The sequence below is a fragment of the Mirounga leonina genome, unplaced genomic scaffold (assembly GCF_011800145.1).
Source record: "Mirounga leonina isolate KUSES-001 unplaced genomic scaffold, KU_Mleo_1.0 Mir_127, whole genome shotgun sequence".
Lineage (NCBI taxonomy): Eukaryota > Metazoa > Chordata > Mammalia > Carnivora > Phocidae > Mirounga > Mirounga leonina.
In genome coordinates, this window is record NW_023270316.1 from 51,461,194 (window position 1) to 51,476,016 (window position 14,823).

The following is a 14,823-nucleotide window of genomic DNA, read 5'->3' on the forward strand; positions in this document are numbered from 1 at the left end:
TTGCAACAGATTTAATGTGGAACCAGATATGAAAATCTAGCTATCTTCTGTTAAGCCAAAGATTAAATAAAGATTTGCACTCCTTTCGGGGTGCCTGGGTGGCTCAGTCGTTAAGCGTCTGCCTTCAGCTCAGGTCATGATCCCAGCGTCCTGGGATCGAGCCCCACATCGGGCTCCTTGCTCAGCGGGGAGTCTGCTTCTCCCTCTCCCTCTGCCTGCTGTTCTGCCTACCTGTGCGCTCTCTCTCTCTCTGTCAAATAAATAAATAAAATCTTTAAAAAAAAAAAAAAAGATTTGCACTCCTTTCAATACAGTTTTTGAAAACACAGTTGTCTTTTATAAAAATAATTAAGTAAACATGTAATGAGTTTATTATTTTTTAGGAAATTAATGTATCGATATTTTTAAATTTTGTTTTAATTTCTAATATTGGTAAATACTGATAAATGTAACTCACATGAATAAAAGCTCTTGGGATCCTCAATAATTTTTAAGAGTATAAAGAAAACAAATTTTGGGAAGATATGAAGTTCGTAAACTACTGTGCTATTAAAAACCAGTGGTTCAAGTATCTTCATAGTTTCATCACTGTTCCCATTCTTAAATTTTCTTTAAGATAGAGTCCTACAATTGAGATTATTATGTCAAAAGATAGGTACATTTTCAAAGCATCTGATAGAAGTCAACTGCTCTCCAGAAGGCTTTTTGGTTAATACTGCTATCAACAGAATACATGCAGGCACATTTAATGGTATTTTGACTTTTTGTCAATATGATGGGCAAAAGTAATTTCATTTAATTTGCATTCCTTTACTAGCAAGTTTAATATTTTAACATTAAATATAATAATTTAAATATAAGTATAATTGTATTAAATATATATTACATATTTAATAATCACTGTAGTTGATAACTTATATTAAATATAAATATAATAACTTAATACTCTCCAACTTTTTTTTTAAGATTTTATTTATTTATTTGAGAGAAAGAGAGCGAGAGAGAGCATAAGCAGGGGGAGGGGCAAAGGCAGAGGGAGAAGCAGACTCCCCGCTGAGCAGGGAGCCCTACCTGGGGCTAGATCCCGGGACCGTGGGATCATGACCTGAGCCAAAGGCAGACACTTAACCGACTGAGCCACCCAGGTGCCCCAATACTCTCCCCAATTTTAGTGACGTTTGCTGTTATTTGTGGAAGGAACTTGGAAGGGCACAAATAAATATATGGTAAAGTGATCATCTATCTTCATCATTAGGGAAAAAAACCTCTGGTTTAGAACACTTGTGATTTTTTTTAAACTCTAATTTATGTAAAACTCTGCTTTATTATCAATAGGAGAAAAGAATAAATCAAATGCGGTAAGTATCAGTGATCTATTAAATTATCCAATCTTAGGCAAGTTATTTAACCATAGTTTCCTAAATAAAATTTAAGAATGGAAAAAAAAATCTGTAAGAATGATATTTAAAACACTGGTTGCAATCATGCAACATTCTTTTGGTGTCAAGACTCATTTATATTCTTAAAAGTTACTGAGGACCATGAAGAGCTTTTGTTTCCATGGGGTTATATTTGTCAACATATGAATTCTTTACAAGGATGGGCTATTATTATTTATTAAATGCCCTTTACAGGGATCCTTTCTCAGAAGAACGTTATATTGAAAAGAAAACTCTCTGGGATACATTTCCTTGGTAAAATAAAGCTGTTAAAAATATAAGTTCTAAAAAGAAAAGAAAAGAAATTAAAAATATATATATATAAGTCCTAGTTTGCTTTCTTCATCTCAGTGTCTCACCAAAAGCAGTTTGAGGATCACTAATTTATCTGTAACTTTCTCTAATCTTTGTGTACATTAGAATACATTTTAAAAATTTATTATTATTTTTTTAAAGATTTTATTTATTCATTTGAGACACAGAGATACAGAGAGAGAGAGAGCATGAGCAGTGGGAGAGGCAGAGGGAGAGGAAGAAGCAGACTCCCCACTGAGTCAGGAGCCCGATGTGGGACTCGATCCCAGGACCCTGGGATCATGACCTGAGCCGAAGGCAGACGCCCAACCATCTGAGCCACCCAGGTGCCCCTAGAATACATTTTAAATGGAAGTTAATTAATAGAGTATATGTATATAATGTATGAATAAAGTTTCTATGTTTTGTTCATGGATATATTCCCCAGCATCAAGAATAATGCCTAAGAGATAATAAATAATTGTTGAACGAATCAGTAGATTATACAGATTGAAAAGGAATTTAATAAAAAAAAGTTCAGGAGACTCCTGAACTACAGGACTTAACAAGAATCCTTCTTACTATAAAATCCTAGGACTTCTACTTCCATTTGTTCCTCTCTGTCCCTGCCATTTCTGCTATTACTTAGACATACACTGTGGGGAAAATCGTAAAAAGAGAGCCAAGAGATCATTATGAAAGCAAAAACCTGGATTAAGATCTATGTTTTCACTTTTTTAATAGCAATTCCCACAATTACATTACTAAATTTTGGAAACCTCATACATAGAGATTCCATATCAAGTTTATAATGACAAAAAAAATCACTAAAGATACAGGAATTGCTATCATTATAGTAAGAATTTTAAGGAAGCAAGATGAAGACATTATGTCAATAAATCTGGTTAGATGCAAAAGTTTAATTTGGGGTAACAGCCTACTGAAGTTCATCAATAGTGTCAATTAATACTCTATCAATTGTGTGTGTCTTATGAATCTTTTTGTTCTGAAATGTGTTTTTTAAAGATTTTATTTATTTGAAAGAGAGAGCAGGCACGCGCACATGGTGGAGGGGGGAACAGAGGGAGAAGGAGACTCCCTGATGAGTAGGGAGCATGATGCGGGGCTCAATGCCAGGACCCTGGGATCATGATCTGAGCCAAAGGTAGATGCCTAACTGACTAAGCCACTCAGACGCCCCTGAAATGTGTTTATGAATAATATATGAATGTGGGATGGTTCTAAATACTAAATTATTTCTAGCAAACAAAACTCCAACTTGTTAATGGATCTCAACTGGAAGTTATCCATCAGAATGTCTAGAGCCATCTTATTAGTTATATGGGACAGACACACAGTCATTACAACTTAGTTCTGAATCGAGCTAATCTTTCACTGAAGCAGGCAGTTAACATACTTTATGATGTAGATTTTACTCACCATTTTTAAAAAATCAACTTCTGTTCCTCATCAAATTAACATTATTCCTCAGTTATTTATAAATGTGGGGCAAAAATAAACTACCCCTTACACAGCAAAATTTCAAAATTTATTATGAAATAGTTCAACCAAAGAGAAAGAGAATGCATTCACATAGCCATCATCCAGCTTTATTTACACTAATATTGTACCATAATTTGTTTCAGATTCTTAAGGAAAGAAAGCCACATATAGCTAAGGCCTCCTATATATCCCTCTCTAATCTCATTTATCCCTCCCAACTATTCTAAATTTGATGTTGCCCCTATCTGTCCATATTTTTATAGCTTCAATACACATGTATCAAAAATCACATTGTTTTTATGTACATAACTGGGACTATACTGTATTTCTTCTATTAAAAATTTAATTCAAAATTGTTTGAAATAACTTTAGTTAATAAATGACAAGCAGGTTAAAGTGTTTAGTGGTCAAATATGTTGATGTCTAAAACTTACTCTGAAATGCATCAATTGCCCATCTGTTTAGGGTCCTCGAGGATTTTACCCCCCAGGACAATACACCATAGTAAGATGCTGAATGGGTAAGAAGGCATCAATGGCAGGCATCTGTTCCTACGAAAGATAATGAAGAACTCTAAATTATCTTGAACTATCCATTCTCTCCACTCTCTTTGTAAACAACTCTCATACCTCAATGTGATGATACTGCCTTAGAGAACTCTTGCACATATGTTCCATGAACCGTGTGCAAGAATGTTCCCAAACTGGAAATAATCTAATGCCATCAACAAAAGACAGTAAATACATTCTGGTCTAGACAGACAATGGAGTAAAACATGGCAATTAAAATTAATTAAGATAAATCTCGCAAAGTTGAATGAAAGCAAGACACTACAGAATATATACACTGTGATTCCATTTACATGAAGTTCAAAGGGGTAAAAATTTAATGAAAAGGTTATCACAAAAGTCAGTATAGTAATTATTTTTAAGAAGAAACAAACATGGGGCAGCAGTGGGGGATTTCTAACATAAGGGGCCTACTTCTTAACCTAGGTTGTCTGTGTAACAGGTAAACACTTTGTAATTATATTCAAACTGTGTATGTTTTATAGATTCTCCTACATGTACATTTCAGTTTTAAAACAAAAAAGAGAATGAAATGCCCCATTACAATATAAGCTTCCATTTAGTACTTTGATTTAAAAAAATAAGATGCACATAAAGTTATTAATTCAACACCTCATATTTATAGTTTTAGTTTCACTGTTCATAGGACTGTTTTCCAAAACACAAAAAATAAGAAATTTTCCTTAACTTAGATTTTTTTTTTTAAATTATACAACTTTGCACAAACACAAGGCCCACTATATGACTGGGCATCCATCACACAGATAATGAACTTTACATGACTTTTTATCTTGTAAAGTCATACTAGTTCCTGCTACCTTGAAGAGGAACAAAATATTCTGGCCAAACAACGGAAACAGTAATTATTTTCAGACCATCCAACTGATGGACTGTTCTTCCCATCCCTACAAGAGTCTGTGACCGCCTATGTTCCATTAGATGGGATATAATATAAGGTACAAATATGCAATCAGTGATGGAGTTAAATGTCCAAAGAAACCTCAAAAATCATAACCAAGCATTACATGGTTCTTAAAAACAAAACAAAAAAACCTCTTTCCCAGACTCAAACAACTGCCAATAATAAAAGTTTATTTCCCAGGAGAAAAGGATTTTCAAAGGCTATAAATGCTACCTTAAATCAGGAAGGGAATGTTTTGCCTAGAAACCCAAGGATAAGGGAATGAAGAGAAGGCCATGAAGTACCAGATGGTACTAAAAAAACTAACACTGGGAGAGTGATGGTTCACTGAGATAAAGACTAGGCTAACTACATTTGGAAAAAAAATAATTAGCTTAATTATTTACTGTGGTCAATATAGTGGTGGGTTTGGGTGTGACAGGAGGAAAAGCAGAATTAGAGAAGCAGAAAAAGGGAGAGCCACAAAGCTTAAAGACACAGAAAAGCAAAAAATGGAATAAAGAAAGGAATAACTGGGTAGGGAGAAGAGGCTGAATAAGTTCTAATATTGATAATAAACTACTCCAGTCACTTTCTTGACTTACCAGAGGCTGCAGGCTTCAAAATATCCCTGTTGCTTAAAAATTCTAATATTAAACTGCCAAGTAACTGATTGCTCTTCCTAAACCTGTACTCTTTTTCTGAAAGTGTGGCCTACAAGCACTTGCACCACAATCATCTAGGGTAATTATTAAAAATGCTGACTGATAAGCCAAACCCTAGGCCCAATGAATCAGAATCTCAGGGTTGGAACCAGGTGATTCTCTGTTACACCAAAGGTTGAAAATCACTGCTTTAAAACATATACTACCAGGTAGGTGTTCATTTTTCCTTTGAATGGTTATGATGTACAGACATCAGACCGACGAAGCTGAGGCACACATGCCTTTTAAAGGTTTGCCACCCCTAACTTCAGCAGAATCTGCCCAACTGAGTAGCCGAGGTTCTGATGCAGCAAATCGTAACTGTATTCGTATGTGCTCCGTACTTTTGTCAGTGGTTCAAAAAGACAGAAAAATAAAACACCTCTGACCTCAAAGAGCTTACATTCTCATTGGTCAAGACACTCCTTTTAACCTAGGCAAATACTACTCATTCTTCAATACTAGTAATTCCTAAAGAGCCATACTCTTCCCTATTGTAAGTTTCAGTCATGTTTCACCTCTACCTAAAGAGTCTAAGCCTGAATGTAACTTCACAGTGGTTTGGTTCCATTCTTATTTAACCCGATGCTGCCACGCCCTGTTTTCCCAGTAAGAATGTAAGTTTGTGAGGCACCTGGGTGGCTCAGGGGCTCAGCAGTTAAGCGTCTGCCTTTGGCTCAGGTCATGAATCCAATGTCCTGGGATTGAGACCTAGGTCTGGCTCACTGCTCAGTGGGGAGTCTGCTTCTCCCTCTGCCCCTGGCCCTGCCTGTGTTCTCTCTTGCTCTCGCTCTCTCTCAAATAGATAAATAAAATCTTTAAAAAAAAAAGAATCTAAGTTTGTGAGGAGAGGGCCCATGTTTTCCAGCCACTTCTGTGCTGTCTGTTCTTTAGGACAATGACAACCACATTGTGGGGGGTCTGATACTGAATTGGCTTAGGGGACTTGGAGACTTAGGAGATTCAACAGTTACATGCAAAGTAATTTTAAAAAAACAAATTTCAGACTTAAAGAAAGCAGATCTAAAGTAAATTTCAACCACCCCAATAAAACACATCAAAAAGTTAACAAAGATTTTGTATGCCCAGAAGATTCTAAAAGTGCCTACTATGCATAGTAAACTCTCAAAGGAGTAGAAGATATGACAAACAAATGGAATGAGATTACTAATTCTGGAAAGTTTCGGTTCAAAATGAGTATAATGTCAGAGTTTAGAGACTTCTAGATTTTGTAAACTCATATGCAAAGTTTTACACACATACACACACACACTTTAAAAGAATAAGACATCTTATTAAAACAGTATTTGCCTTCCTAAAAGAACAGGAGATAGAACTAAGGCAGAAATAAATCTGTCTTTGTATCTACAAGTTCAGAGTAAATTCCCAACTCCTTAAATTTCCATCTCCCCTAGACCCGTCTTTAAACAAGCAATGTCATAAACAATGCTTCAACTATGAAAAAGTTATAATAATGAAAACAAGCTGTGGTAGAAATTAAATAAATGCATCATCTTCTGATGAAAAAGGAAACTTGTTTGAACACATTTTCAGAATCATTTGGTTGCATCTTGCTACCAAAATTATCACCAACCAACTTAATTAAGGTTTTATTTATTCCTAAGGAAACAGAGCCCATTTCAAACAAAGCATCACTTGTTAGTGTGGACTAGCATGAGCAGCTCCAGCCACTAAGCGCTGCACGACCTTGAGCGAGTCACAAGACCCCTCCGGCCACTGTGTCTTCATCTATAAAAGTGAGGCCACTGAACGATCTTCAGTCTTTTTCAGTGCTCCAGTTCTTTGGGTAATTCTAAGTTTAATTCTGATGACTCAATTTAAACTTATATTCAACCTTATGAAAGGAAAAGAGTGGGAAGAAGACTACTAAGTAAGTCTTTCTGGCCGTCCCTTGCTTCCATGCTTTTTTTTCCCTTCCCTTCTCCTTGAAGTCCCACTTCAGTCTTTGTCACATGGGTAAGAGACAGAAATATATGACCCGTACCATTTTATTTAAATTATAACGGCCCCTTAATTTTAAGAAACTAAATTCTTCTACTTCTCTTTAATAAATAAAATCTTAACTATTTGGTTATTTGTGTACCACTAGATTTTTCTCTGATGGGTCACTGGCTTTTAAAAACTTAAAAAAAAAAAAAGGCAAAAAGGTTTCATTAGATTTTTCACACAGACCAGAGTAGAAGTAAATACAGCCACTACTTACTCAAAGGCTGACTAAACCAGCAAGATGATAGCAAATGGCTCAGAGTTGAACTGGTAAAATGTCTGCTATGCCTTTCTTGCAAAACCACAGAATTGAGATCTGTTAATGTAACGATCCTTTCCAAGAGCATAACTAACTGCCTTTATACCTTCCCTTTTATCTGATAGGTCTTCAAGCACTTACAAAGTTAACAACAGCAAATTTCCAAAGAATTTGCTAAATATCATTATAGTCAGTAATACGACTTTTTGGTTTCCAAAAATGTTATTCATAATCACTGAACATTCAAATTTTACTTTCATTCAAATTTTAACTTCATAAATAGCTTTCATAAGTAAAATACTACTGCACCCAGCTTCTCAGAGGACCGAGAACTTCAAGGCACACCAGAATATACGCTAGCCAGAACTTCGTAATTTCAATGATGATAAATATTCCAGGAAAAGACTGAGCAATCTTTTCTTTCACACGAAAGGTATTACTTTTTTGCTTCAAAACAAACACATTTTAAGAACAGCAATATAGAAGGAAGGCCAGTACTCTTTACTTTTTCTTTATACACAAATTGAAATACTACATGTTTCCTCAGAAGCTAGTCATGCATCTAAGGTTGTTTCTCAGAATACATTTCCAGTGTGAATTATAAAACTTTATTATTTTTTTTTCTAACAGTAAATGAACTGTTCTTTCTTCCTATTTAATAACCACTTTTACTTATTATCTAAATGACTGTTCATTTTCCTTAAACTTCTATTTAGTTTTCAAAAATTAATGTTTAGTATAATTTCATTAACTTAAGAAAAAAGAAAAGGACAGAACAGTCAATGAGCAACACCTATGACTGAGTTGTCCCCAGACTTCCCTTTAACCAAAATGCCAAAAGAGAACCAGTGCCTCTGAATTTTTTTCTTAACTCCCGTATCACACATGAATTGTACAGTTTACTTAACTCTAACTTTCTGGCTATCCATAAATACAATTAGATTTTTTAAAAATGAAAATTTGACCGAACTTTGTTTTGTGGTATGAAAAAGAAAGTCTCCTTTATTCTCAACTCATACAGGGAAAGAAAGAAAGAAAAATCATGTAAAACATAAAAAATGCTTTTCCAAGAAGATCTAAAACTTTCCAGATTTTGAAAGCTTTGTTTCCCCCTCGCAGTTAAGTGCAATCAGGCATGTGACTGACTACACACATTTTTTCAGAGAGTTAAAGAACACATTCAGCCATGTTCTTCGACAGGTATGAGCCACCCTCCGTTTATCAGCTCAGGAAACAGCCAGAAGCAAACACACAAAATCATAAGTTACCTTCAAATATTCCTGTTCTCTTTTTGTCCTTTGGGCTTGAAAATAAAAAGCAGTCCGGCAAGTTTTATGCTGTTAAAATGGCTCCTGTAGATTGGGGAAGTGGTGTCTGTGCTTCAGCCTATGAGTCATACATGAAACTAAGTGTTTCTAAGGGAGGCACGCCCATGTTGCTGTGGACCCAATTATTCTGCTAGGTCAAACATGCAAATCTACAGGTAAAAACAGAGGAGAGGTATAGAAAAAAGAGGGATGTAGAGCCACGGAGCAAGATCTACCTTGATTAAACCACTATTCAGCTCATGTTAATTACCATAATTTAAAATTAACAACAACAAAAAGGAATCAGGATCTACAAGGAAATAAAATTAAAACCGTATGTTGTTTTAAAAAATAAAATCTCAACTTTTAAAAATTATCTTAATATATCAAGTAAAGTAAAACTATGAAAAGATAAACGATGTGGGAGGGAATGGAAGGGAGACAGCAAATTTTCTGGCTTTTAATGTAACAATGGGCTGGTGAGTCTAACCAGGCTACTCATTAACCCTTATAAGAAAGAGGTATATTGCTATGTAATCTGGAAAGCTACCAAACTACAATATCAGATGCAATTTACAAGTTCACTAAACATAAAATCTACTTTCTAATTTCCTAATGCAAAGTTCAGTGGAAAAGTAAGTTTGAATTAATCTGATTTATAAAATTTAAAACAAATCCAGGGTTAGTAAGAAACTAAAATAGAGCAAAGTGACTCTAAGTGGAACTGCAAGCTTTATAAAACTCTATTTTAAAGAAATCACCAATGCAATCCTGGTTCATGATTCTACTACTTACAAGCGATAGTCACAGTTTTCTTTACCTTTTAAACAAAATTTTCCACAAATAAAAGCCTACCACGTGCCAGGCACCATGTTGCACCCTACATGGTTGGTCCTAAGGCTGCCAATGAAAGACAGCAAAGCTTTGCTCTCCGAGTCCTCATACATCTGACAAGGTGCCCAAGCAGTTGCAGTGTTAGTACAACTACTCAGCCTGTCCCCTGGGTGAATATTTATTAATTTACTCTAAGTAAGAGCTTAAATTGGTCAAAATGGCTTGAAAGCATTAAGCACTTTCAACAGTGCTTTACATGATAAAGTGCTACTCACTAGCTAGCCTTCATCTTAATATTTTACAAAAAGTAAATAGGATTTGGCAAGGTTTTCTTCCTTTAGTTAATTACTTGGAAGTAATTACTCCGCCTTACTAGAGGCACAGCTGAGAGGACAAGCTGTCACTGACTCAGACAGGAACTTTACAAACTGCTACAAAACATAATGATAGTGAACCGACTTTCTGCCCATTAAGTGCCTATTTATTCCACTCTGCTGAACACTGTTTGATTTACCTTTTTACTAAGATAATCCCCATGGTTTAATAAATTGTTAATAAAAAATTATGCTAAAGAGAAAAACACATCACTTTCTCTACTGTCAAACGTCATGGTTAGCTTACTTTAGAGTTCATTTATTTAGAATGACTATTTGGATCCCAAACAAGAAATAAAGGTCCTTTGAACAGTCACAGGGGATGTTCACTGGAAAACTCCCAAGTTGTTTCCCAGAGCTGAAATTTATTTTAGACCATATCCATGTAAGCCCAATAATTTGATTATCTTTTAGCTAATTAGAAATAGAAGTTATAAGGGTGAAAGAGGGAATAGTGAAGGATGTCAGAACAAACAAATGAGAGAGTGGATAATGAGAGAAAACTAAACTAAAAACCTATAAAACTACAAATAAATATAACTTTTTTTTTTTTAAGATTTTATTTATTTGACAGAGAGAGACACAGCAAGAGAGGGAACACAAGCAGGGGGAGTGGGAGAGGGAGAAGCAGGCTTCCCGGGGAGCAGGGAGCCCGATGCGGGGCTCGATCCCAGGGACCATGACCTGAGCCAAAGGCAGATGCTTAACAACTGAGCCACCCAGGCGCCCCTAAATATAACTTTAAAAGTCCTGAAACCTGAAGCCATCCTATACGGTAAGTTCTATGTGCTTCCTAAATATATCACCAAACAGTAAGTGCCCTGAAGTCAGCATTATTATGATAAAGGTCTCTAAAAGACAAAGGGAATAACAAGTGTGGGAAATCTCTTATGAAGTATGGATACATAAAAAAGGAGAAGCTTCTGCTACTGAGAAAATCCATTTATATGAAGTACCTCATTACTTGATAATGGCAGATATTTGGAGAAGTAATTTCAAAGAGGTACTTTTGACCACCAGTATGTAGAAGTGAAGTAAGAGACATAAAGTGATAATAATTACCCTTCTTCAACAGCAACAAATATCCTAGCTGTTCCTAGGGAATGATTCCAGAGTTGCTATTACAATATACTGCCCCTTTGCTCAGGGGTGTCCCTGTAAGAATTACCACCTACAGAAACTGGATCCTGGTTATAATCACAGCCCCAAGAAATCAATCTCCACACACACAAAAATTGGCAAACAGTTCAGCACAGGTTCTAGAGTCAATATGCTTGGGTGTAAATCCCAGCTCTGCTAGCTGTGTGTTCTTGGGCTATATTAACAATCCTGTGGCCTAACTTTTTTATCTGTGATTTGGGTTAATAAGTACCCACCTCAGAGGAGTATTATGAGCATTAAAACCAGTGCATGTATTATTATGCTTAATAAAAAAAACTTTAATAACTCAAACATAACAAACTAGTTTTTAAAAAAATGGTCAAACGATCTGAATAGACACTTCACCAAAAAGAGATACAGATGGCAGATAAACACAGGAAAAAATCTCAACATCCTTACTCAACAGGAAAATCCAAATTAAAGTCACAATACCAGGAGAAAAACTTAAAAACAAACAAACAAACAAAAAACCCTGACAATACCAAGTGCTAGAGAGGATACAGAGCGACTATACCTTTCATACAGTGTTGGTGAGAATGCAAAATGGTACAGCCTATTTGGAAAACAGTTTAGCAGTTTCTTGTAAAGATACACATATACTTATTAGACAATCCAGGAGTCTCAATCCTAGATATATGCCCAAGGAAATGAAAATATAGGTCTATAAAAAAACTTCTACTTAAATATTTATGGCAGTTTTAGTCAGAATCACCAAATACTGGAAGCCCAAATGTCCATTAACTGGAGAATGGTTAGACACATTGTGGTATATCCATACAATGGAATGCTATTAGCAATACAAAGGTATGAACTTCTGAAATACAGGTACCACATGGATGGATCTAAAAGCATTAGGGAGTGAAATAAGCCAGAGTCAAAATATATACTATATGATTCTACTTATGTGACATTCTGGAAAAGGCATAACAAAAAGGGCAGAATTCCTACCAGTGGTTGTCAGGGGTTAGGAATGTGGGGAGGGCACTGACTACAAAGGGGAACAAGGAAACTGGGGTGATGGAAGCATTCTGAATAGTGATTGTGATATTGGTTCTATGACCTATATATATTGTCAAAAATCAGAACTATACACTGTGTATAAACAGTATCTCAGTAAACCTGACTAAAAAGAAATCTAGTTCATGCATAATACAGTTATTAATATTCTACTGGGTACAAGTAAGTACTTTATAAACATTAACTGTTATTATGCTTCACAGAAGCAGTCACTATCAAATGCTTCAGGATGAGAAAGTTTAAGTAAATCTCTAAACTTTTACATAAATAAAATGTGGCATCCTAGGCTTGTGATGCAAATATAATGTACCTGTACATACTGTGAATATGTTTATTTGTAAAATCAGGTATATATCAAGTCAGTATATACCTTAATATAAAGTTTTCATGGCTGCCTGGAGGAATTTTCAGTATTTAATTTTAACTATTAGCTGAGCAAGATTAGGTCAATTGAGGGAATTGAATGCCAACTAAAGTTAAGACCCTGTTCTTTCTTTAAAATAGAACTTGCAAAATGAATTTACTGTGTAAGTGAGGACTCTCTTCTTCCCTTTTATTGTGACTGCTTCTCTTTGAACTCAAATCTGAAAACTTCTAGTACCTGAAAATACAGAACAGTCTAATGTTCGTATCTAGGAAAGCTGGGCTTAAAAAAAGGCTTGCTTTGAATCTGTCCCCTTGTTCAGCAGCCAACATGCTATCATTACTAGAGATGGAAGAAGCAAAGATCAAACCATTAAAATGATAAATGACCAAAATCACTATTCTCTACTACTCAAATATAAAAATAAAATTTAAAAGAATGAGATTCAGTGTTATAAATACTTCAGTTGGAAAGAATTAATTTTATTGATGTCAACAACTCTCAAAGTATCATCCCAGGTTCTGAACAACGTGCATTTCCAAATGTGAGCTTAAATGTCAGACAGATAGTGAATTCTCTATTATTTATCACTAGCTTGGTTAAACCAAGGCCTCCTTCACTGCTTCTGCAAACAGATTACTAGAACCTATCCATAAGGAACATCCTCCTGGACAAGTGTTTGAGTGTTTTAAGAGGCATACCAAAGTCAAAAGGGGCCATGGTTTTAGCTGGTTTTGCTTACTAATGTATTCCTATCAGTAAGACGGGGCCCAAAACACAGCAGAAACTCAGAAACATGAATACATAACTTTGCTAGAATAGTTCATTGAGGGAAAATTACAGCGTACCAGGATTTTACTACGCACTGAAATATTTTTTAAAGATGTGATTTGGCCCATGATTTGATGTTGCAGAATTCATGTAGCTACCTGTGTTACAAGGTGATACTGTAGGTATTATTTTGGGTGTTATTCTTTCCTATCTTGTCAAAAGTAACCAAGAACTGACTGAACAATTATATCCTTTATTATGCTCCCCAGTAATATGCTGACTGCAATCTCAACTTTCATATAAACATGATATTCTATCTCTTACAATTAAATTACAAATTCAGTATTAAAGACAATGTATCTTTTACTTTAGTGGACTGTAAGGAGGGATGTACCTCTGAACTACCTCAAGGAGCTTCATGCCTACTCTTGAAACAGATTCAATAGTATGGGTCGTGCCAGGCACATGAGAACCACTGCTCTGCTACTATATAACCTAGAATCTAAAATAGTTAGTGGGGCATCTGGTGGTTCAGTCGGTTAAACGGTTTCCTTTGGCTCAGGTCATGATCTCAGGGTCCCAAGATCAAGCCCCTTGTCATCAGGCTCCCTACTCCGCATGGAGTCGGCTTCTCTCTCTCCCTCTGCTCCTTCCCACAGCTCATTCTCTCACTCTCTCTCTCTCTCAAATAAATAAAGAAAACAAACAAAAAATAGTGGTCCTCACACAACAGCCACTCAAAAAGACACTTGTTACCTTACTATTCAATAATCTCTAAATGTTGTGGAGAGGAAATCCTCTATTTTTTATATTGAGTTAGAGTGAAACATAAGGTCCTTCTTTCCTACTGCATCATACTGTAGAAAAATAGTATCACAACAACATCCTAACTGTTCCTTTCCCTACCACCGACTGCCTACCTTCCAATTCACCTTGCACTCTATCAGAGAAATCTTCCTTATTAAAAAATTATGTGAACTGATGTGGTTATCACTTGTGGCTGAAAAAGAAACAAACTCACAAACTTTGATTCCCTAGAAACAAAATAAAAACCTGGTACCATGGTTTTCAAACTTCTCTGTTAAGCAGTTGAATTCTTAGAAAAATCTTCAAGGAACCACAATACTACATACATTTAAGTCTTTGTTGTTTTAAGAAAGCCTAAAAATACAGATCCAACCCAAATTCATTTCAAAAATAGGGAAAGCAGATCTACAGAGAGAACTGACTTGCCCAATATCAAGTTAATGACTGATCTGAGGTACTCCTAGGTATTCATTCATTTAAAAAATATTTACTGAGCACCTACTATGTGTCAG

General features: G+C 35.5%; 1 protein-coding gene across 6 annotated transcripts in view; it reads right to left on the minus strand.

Moving 5' to 3' along the window:
- Positions 1-14,823, minus strand: part of ELF1 (E74 like ETS transcription factor 1) — a 107,554-nt gene that overhangs the window by 69,474 nt on the left and 23,257 nt on the right. For 4 of the 6 annotated variants that reach the window (XM_035003275.1, XM_035003276.1, XM_035003271.1 and 1 more), the window contains exons 1-2: positions 8,945-9,323; positions 3,671-3,787 (exon numbers count right to left, since the gene is read on the minus strand). The exons of 1 other annotated variant lie outside the window; for it this stretch is intronic. The gene's annotated coding sequence lies outside the window, so the exon portion shown is untranslated. Of the gene's footprint in view, positions 1-3,670; positions 3,788-8,944; positions 9,324-14,823 lie in introns of those variants that run through there. One more of the 6 variants, XM_035003273.1, reaches the window with a different exon arrangement.